General features: G+C 36.3%; 1 pseudogene; it reads right to left on the bottom strand.

Annotated features, from left to right (window-relative positions):
• Positions 1-3,671: 3,671 nt before the first annotated feature.
• LOC107876915 lies at positions 3,672-7,532 on the bottom strand (annotated as a pseudogene).
• Positions 7,533-8,135: the final 603 nt, after the last annotated feature.

Here is an 8,135-nt window from a genome sequence, read left to right as displayed (position 1 = left end):
CTTGCCGGGTATCAATGTATTATCATAACTCTCGACACATAAATATAGACATATAATAGGTGCACAGACGTAAGCCAATATACTCATAACCATAAAGATAACTATCTTATCAATACATCCTAATTACTCGTTATTAGCTAACCAACATTTATTATTATTAAACCGCTAGTTCGCTAGTCATCACATAACCTCTAGTTATTAGCCTAAACATTATCCTTCACATAATCCTTATTCACGGGATAACAACTAACCACTATTCATTTAATAGTCAACATCTAACATCTAGTCTAGGTTCATCATTAGACCAAAATCGTCATTTATCCACCATTTATTATTATCAACTATTCATCCTATTTTTGTTAATCATTACTAGACAACACATTACTACTTGTCGCCTAACCATCTTTTATTAAATGACATTATTCATTAACTGACAATCATTAGCTACCATGTTCCAACCAAGCAAGATTCATTAACTAATACATTAGCTTCCTAGCCATCAAGTGCAATAGTTAGCTAATAGACAACTAGTTACCACATAACTTAACCGTCTAACAAGAAGAAAAACCATAAGATCATATTTCGGCTATAATCACATTATTTATAATGGTAAATAATCAGTACCAAGCCTATACATGCCATCACCATTATTCAATCAATGGAATAATAAGCATTATACCGCATCTTCCTCCGTCCCATACCGGAGAGATGTGTATACAAACATATACATATTCATATTCAGAAATCGCAATCACATCATTCATAATGATAAACACATCTTGGATATTTAATCAGTACCATAACACAACCCTTGGCCCAGTAATTTATCCAGAATAATCACAACATCATAATCCAGGCCTTAGGCCCATATACATATCCGGGACTCATATCAATAATCATATTTATAAACCGTAGTATATCTATAATCATCTCACATATAGGAGGCATCTCACATCTAGGAGGCATAATATCAACAAACATATCGCCTCTATTAGACATCTCATATCTATAGGTTATGCATCATGACCAAGAGGAAAATCGTCTCTATAAGCTCAATAATCATAACTAAGAGGAAAATCATCTCTATGGGTCAAATATCATAACTAAGAGGAAAATGCATCTCTATAGGCAAAATATCATAATTAAGAGAAAAATGCATCTTTATGGGCCAAATATCATAATTAAGAGGAAAATGCATCTCTATGGGCCAAATATCATAATAAAGAGGAAAATGCATCTCCAGGGGCCAAAACCCTATCTAATCTCCAAACTTATATGTATATTCAATACTAAGTCACTCTATCCAGTATCAATCTTAACATTCACATTCACACGCAATATATGTCATACATCATCCATGAAGAAGAGTAGACAGAAGCCTACCTCAAGGCTAAACCGCAAAATCACACTTCAAGCACTACAGCTCGTCTTCACTTCACAATTCCCAAAATGCCATCACACTATCAAAAATATAATATACTCATCAATACGAGTCTAACGATACCCATATTGCACTATTATGCTTCGGGTCCAAAAATGACACCAAAAATTCCAAGTGGGTCCCAATACGAAAATCGCGTTTCCAAGGTGAACCCAATGCTCATCTATCACCAAGGAAGAATAACCCTCAATTGATGGGTGCAAACAAACGAAATTTGGGGCTAAATCAAGCTCTAAGCTAAATTGGAGTTTTGGGTCAAGAACAATGAAATTCACCAATAAAGTGATGAAATCATACCTTAATCCGGATGATAATCATGATAAAAGATGTTTACCAAGCTCCCTAGACACCCACAAGACTCAATTTCGAGTTATCATACCCATTTAGGATTTTAGGTTCTCAAATGTGAAAGAAAAATCGCCAAAATCGTGACCTTGGGTCTATATATAGACCCTTCGGCGAACAGACACGGTACCCTATGACAACAAAGTCAAAAACTTGTTTTTGACCCTCGGAACTCATCTGGGACCCAAAATATATGATCCAATAGTGAAATTTGAGTGTAAACCACAATTCAAATCCATTGGAAAACTTCCATCCAAGATCGTTTAGGCAAAAAGTGGGGCCCACATATATAGTTTCTATTTTATGACTTTCTGACTAATAGGTCAAAATAAGCTCGGGTGTATTGGGATCCGAACCAAAGGTCTACCTAGACTAAAATTGATATTTCGGATATGCTGGCGCAGTTGAAATTTTCATCCGAGATCATTTCGCTAAAGTTTTTGATTGGTGGCCATTTGGAACCAACGAGGACTTCTAAACAGGGAGTTGACTCTAAAAACCAAACGAACTGCCCGGTAACCGAACCCTCAGTCCCAACAAGTCATAAATGACTTGGGACAGCTACGGAGAAGCTCAAATGGTGAAGATAAGCATAAATATGGAAAATAACCTGAAGGATCATTACATTTGGTCTATTACAATCCTGAACAATTCATGTGATTCTTTAAAAATGGATGACTATAATAGATACATATGTTTAGAGCTCAATACATGATGTGTGAGTTAGGCGTCACGTGTCCAATTAAAAATAGAAAAGCAGATCCATTATTTACCGAGTTTCGGATCATGCACCAGTTGCCCTCCAGTATAAAGAAGCAATTTGTCTCATTTGCATCAATCTAAGTAGTGGAAACTTGACCTGCTTTTTGGTGGTTGAGCAATCCATGACTAATAATTAACAATGGACGTATTTTTCTGTTCATTGCCCTAAAATAAAGGGGATTCCCTCTCTATAATTTAGGAGAGTGAAAATAACGGGCAGCTCGATGCACTAAAAACTGCCACTATGTGTGGGGTTCGAGAACGAGAAAAGGTCGGACCACAAGAATTTATTGTACGCCGCCTTATTGTTTGCGTCACCTTCATCCCATTGTTTGATATTTAATTTTTAAATTTATCACAAAATAAATGCACTCATTAACATTCTATGTTATATAAGAAGTTGACAAGGGAACAAGAACCATTATGCATTTCTTTTATTCTTAAGAACTGACTAAATACTCTGGAATTAGCATTGTTATTGCTGTGATTTTGAAACTTCCACAGCAGATTAAATTAAATCAACGGCATTATGTATCTGAATTGAAAAAATTAAATAAAATTTTGCATATAATAAAAGTTAAAGCAAGATAAACAAGCGTAGTAGAATCATTTCTAAAAGTTGAAAGCCTTTATAAGTCATTTATGACAAGTTGCATGATCCATTTTTATAAATTGATCTGAAACATTGTATCCAGTGTCCACAGAAAATACTTATATGCATTTAATATTTACGTCAAATCAATAGATACATAACAACTGTCATTCATCAACTTAAAGAATGTTATATAACAAGCCAACAAATACTTTATATGCATTAAAATAGTTGAATTTGGGGTAAACAGTTGATGTCCTATAAGAGCATGTTGCAAGCTTAGCCACAGGTACTGTGCTACAAATAATTAAAGAAAATGAGTGTTGCAAACAAGTGAACAGATTGTTCACTAAAAAATAAAGTATATGAAATTTTAAGAAGAGCTCGATGGAGCAGGGAAAAAGTGGAAGAAAATTTAACGGGGCATGATAAAACGAGTTATAATTTAGTGGGTTTAAGGATAGTTGTGTCCTTTGCTGCCCCCTCTGTTTATCATCCTGTAATTGATGAAAATCATGCCTCCGCCACTGACTACCTGACATCTAATATTGTAATGGGGGTCTCACTCACTGTTACATTTGCATGTTGGTTAGAAGAGAATTCCACTTCATTTGTATTTCTTTCTATGTAAAAACCTGGTGGTTTGGCCTGTGGCAATACACCTTCATTGTTTAACATGAAAACCACAGACGACATACTTGGACGATCTTCAGGACATTGTTGGACACATAATAGACCAACACAAATTGATCGTACCACCTCTGATCTTGAACAAGTATCACTTAAGCATTCTTCAAGCAGTTCTATCGACCTACCTTCTTTATAGGTTTTCCATGCCTGTACATTTTACAAGCTTATTAGTATGACTGGCTAGCTTAGCTTTGTAATATATTTGTTACTAGTAGATAAACATTGATCGGTTAGATATAGTGAAGTAAATGAAATATCTTACGTGTCCGAGTAAGTTAACATAATGGTCTGGATGAGAAAATCTTCTGTTGCTTTTGCCACTCACAATTTCCAGTACTAAGATACCAAAACTAAATACATCTGATTTTACTGAGTATAGCCCTTGCAATGCATATTCTGGTGAGAGGTACCCGCTGCATAAAAACGCAACAAATATAGAGTCGCTAATGCTGGAAAACATACCCTTAACTATCTCAATATTCTTCTTAGGCTAAAAATACGACCAAGTATAGGATGTTCTTACCGTGTTCCAACAACTCGGCTTGTCTTGGCTTCGATGACATCCTCTTCACATATTTTTGCCAAGCCGAAGTCGGATATCTTTGGATTCATGTCCTTGTCTAGCAGAATGTTGTTAGCTTTCAGGTCTCTGTGAATTATTCTCAGTTGAGAATCTTGATGCAGATACATAATTCCCCGAGCTATACTGTTGATAATGTGAAATCGCTTAGGCCAGTCTAGTACCTTGTTTTGTGTATCATCTGCCAAAATTTTGTTTGGTCATTAACTAAATATCTGGAATAAGATTAGTGAAGTACTAATATAGGCATCAGTTTTGTGTGACGCAATAGTATATAATTTGCAAATTATTGGATTGAGAGTAGTACCAAAGATAAACGAATCAAGACTCCCGTTTGGCATGTACTCATAGATCAACATTTTTTCTTCTCCTTCAATGCAGCAGCCAATAATCTTCACCAGATTCCTATGCTGAAGTTTTGCAATATATAAAACTTCATTCATGAATTCATTTTCTCCTTGTGTGGAAGTTCTAGACAGACGCTTGACAGCTATTTCCTGTCCTTCAAGCATTCCCTAAACATCAAATCAGTGCATGTTAATATCTCCAATACTATGATATAGAAAGTACACAAAAGTCAGTTATGTGTCCAAAGTGATAAACTAAAAATGAAGCTATTGTACCACAAGTCATGCACTAGAAGAACATTCCCTCTATTCCCATCTTCTTCCCTTAGCTATTGTAAAAGTATCCTTTGGTTTTACAAAATAATGCTTTACTTCGTTACGCCTTTTACAAAATAATGCTTTAGTTCGTTACGCCTTTTACAAAATAATGCTTTAGTTCGTTACGTCTTTTATCATACAACTCCTACACTGAATCTAAAGATGAAGCTTTACTCTGAAGGACCAGAAAGCTTTTGTCATGAGTCATCAATGCTTTGTATGATCTATCTATTGGGCATAAATAATAAAACTGCAGGTCTAAAGTATTTGTACCTTGTAAACAGGTCCAAAGCCCCCCTCACCGATCTTAACGTCTACTGAGAAGTTATTGGTAGCCTTTGCTACGGTAGATAAGTCAAACAACGGTATTTCAAATTCTTCAGCGCAATTGCCAGTGTGTCCCAACCTTCCTGCCAAAAGCAAATGAAGTAGATTTGTTTGAACTGTGAATACCAGAGATGGCAGTTGTTTTCACTATTATTTAGATTTCTATTACTCTATTTTACTTAGATGTCAGGACAAAAAGCGACTTTTCCAGCTTACCTTTCTTTTTTCGCTCTAAAACCTTTTTCCTTCGTCTATGATAGATCAGCATGCTAAGGATTACTAGAATGACACCAACTGATGATGCCAGAATCCAGATAAGTGCTTTTCCTTTCTTTCCATTCGATTGCTCCAGATTATCATCTGCAAGTATTCCAACAGAGATAAATGGAGTAATAAATTCACTCTATGGGAAGTTGATCATGTTATGGACCGTGTTATGAAGGTTCTGCAAACCTTTGGAGCACTGTAGGTCATTTTTCTTCATGTAACACAACCATTTTTTATACTCATACCTCTCTTTTTGAGTGTGATTTTTAATTTGATTGATGCTATATATCAATCGCTTTGTTCTGTAGAAAACTAGATGCTTATCAATTAGTTCAAATAAGGCAACTGGGGGTCTTACCAGTCATTATGCTTATAAATTCACCTTAAGGATTCAGACTACTTTACTGTAAAGTATTAGGAGTAGCTTTTAGCTCAACTAAAATTTGTTAGTTCCTTGTTATATAGACATCAGGCAGCAGTTTGCAGTTAATAGTACTAGATGGTTTAGAGGCATAGGCACAATACTTCATCTCTGCTTTATTCAAAATGTTTGCAGTTAATAGCACTAGCCAAACCTGACTCAGAAGCCGCAACCCTAATGTAGAAATCTAGCCCTCCTTTGGGCACCTGCCGAATGTCAAGCAGGTCGTTGAACCACAATAAGCATCCACTTCCTCCATCGCGTATGTCGGCATTTGAGTAAGCCATACAAGAGCAATTTTTAGAGCACATATTCTTGCATTCTTCAAGTGTCATAGTCACATTGGACCAGGAATTCCGTGTGTCTGGAAGTTTGAGTTGCGAATACTTCAGAAATACGTCTCCTTGAGAGCAATTTAGTTGAGTTCTCCGAACACATCAACCTGACCAGTCTGCCTTGTTCCAAGCTTCACTATTATTTGGCACAAATTTGTCCAAGCATCCACACAGTACAGGAAAATCATTACTGTTGCAGCTACCATATGAGCCACACAATTTATATGTATCACAGTTATCTCCAGGTAATACGAGGAAAGGAACCCAAGCCTGTTCTCCATCCCCCCAGGTCAAAAGTTGTGCGACGCCATTTGGATTTAGTATCAACATTGTGATAACTGTAGATGTGAGGTTATATTGAAAGTACACCTCTGTATTAATTGAGACTACTCCATATTTATAGAAAGTACTATATCTTGAGTTTGTTGCCCCACCAAAACGAAGACCATTCCATGGTCCAGAGCGATATATCGCAGTTGAGCCCTTCTTCAGGAAGTTCTGTGGATATCCAGAAGGATCACAACGATATGTATAATCACCGGGAGCTGGATCCTCTTCATTCTTCCATGACGACAGGTACACCTCTCGGCCTGTTACAAAGTTCCAACCGAGCTTCACGCCCGGAAAAAGTGTATTAGTTGGGTGATCAAAACTCTGCCAAAGGAAACTCCCATCACCAGCTTGTTTCACAACAAGATTCCCGGAATCAAGCAACTGTGCAATGGGATTCTGCACAGATCTTGAGGTATTAGTTGACCATACCACAATATTAGTTCCATTGACAAGGACAAGAATGCCTGGCTCAATGACCTTCAAGCTACCAGTTCTACTGGTCAGAGGAACTTCTCTGTTAGCGACCCACACAACTGTCCTAACGGATATGTTCTTGTACCACATGCCCACGTAGCGATTTTTAGAATTACCTGGACTGAAGAATCCCATTTCGAAGGTTCCACCACGTGAAACAATAACATTGTCCTCACCATCTTTGAGAAAATGGGTCGTAGTTATAGTATCTGAGGTAACACCAAAACATTTGCCGATGGAAGACAAGAACATGAGCATGAATATGTAAGAAAAAACATTTTCCTTTAATAAGTCCTTCATGCTTGTAATTCCCTATCAAGTCCTACCATCAGTACTGCATATAAGAGGAATAAAAATCTATTTTCCATCCACGACATGACTACTTGTTTTCATTTCCACTTATGTTTGTGAATTACTTGATTGTGTTTGATTTTGCTTAATTAATTTTATTTAGCCTAGTTTGACTAGACGCTTAGTTTAATATAATTAATTTGTCAAATGTATCAAAATGTCCTTTAGTCTCGTGGTTTTGAACATGTCATGTGAAAAGTTAAAATTAAAGAATTAATAAAAAGGAGAAATGGTCATTCTTTTTGAAACAGAAGAAAAAACAAGCTAGGTCAAATGAATTATAATGCGACTTATGATCAGCCAAGATTTATCATTGTTAAGTTCTTAATTTTGATGATTGACAAATTGTATGTTGGAACCTCTTTCCTTGAGATTTTGTGATGATAAAGCTGCTACCACTTAGAAAACAGGTTGGGCTCACCTGTCACTATCATGGTCAATAGTTATAGCCAACACAAAGTACAAAAGTTGATGGGAAAAGCTGCTGCCACCTTTTCGCCTTAACCAATGAAATCTCTCCTAGGTTTTCTTGTATCATACTATATATTGCTC

Source organism: Capsicum annuum, chromosome 7 (genome assembly GCF_002878395.1).
Source record: "Capsicum annuum cultivar UCD-10X-F1 chromosome 7, UCD10Xv1.1, whole genome shotgun sequence".
Lineage (NCBI taxonomy): Eukaryota > Viridiplantae > Streptophyta > Magnoliopsida > Solanales > Solanaceae > Capsicum > Capsicum annuum.
This window is presented reverse-complemented; position numbering and strand designations above follow the sequence as displayed.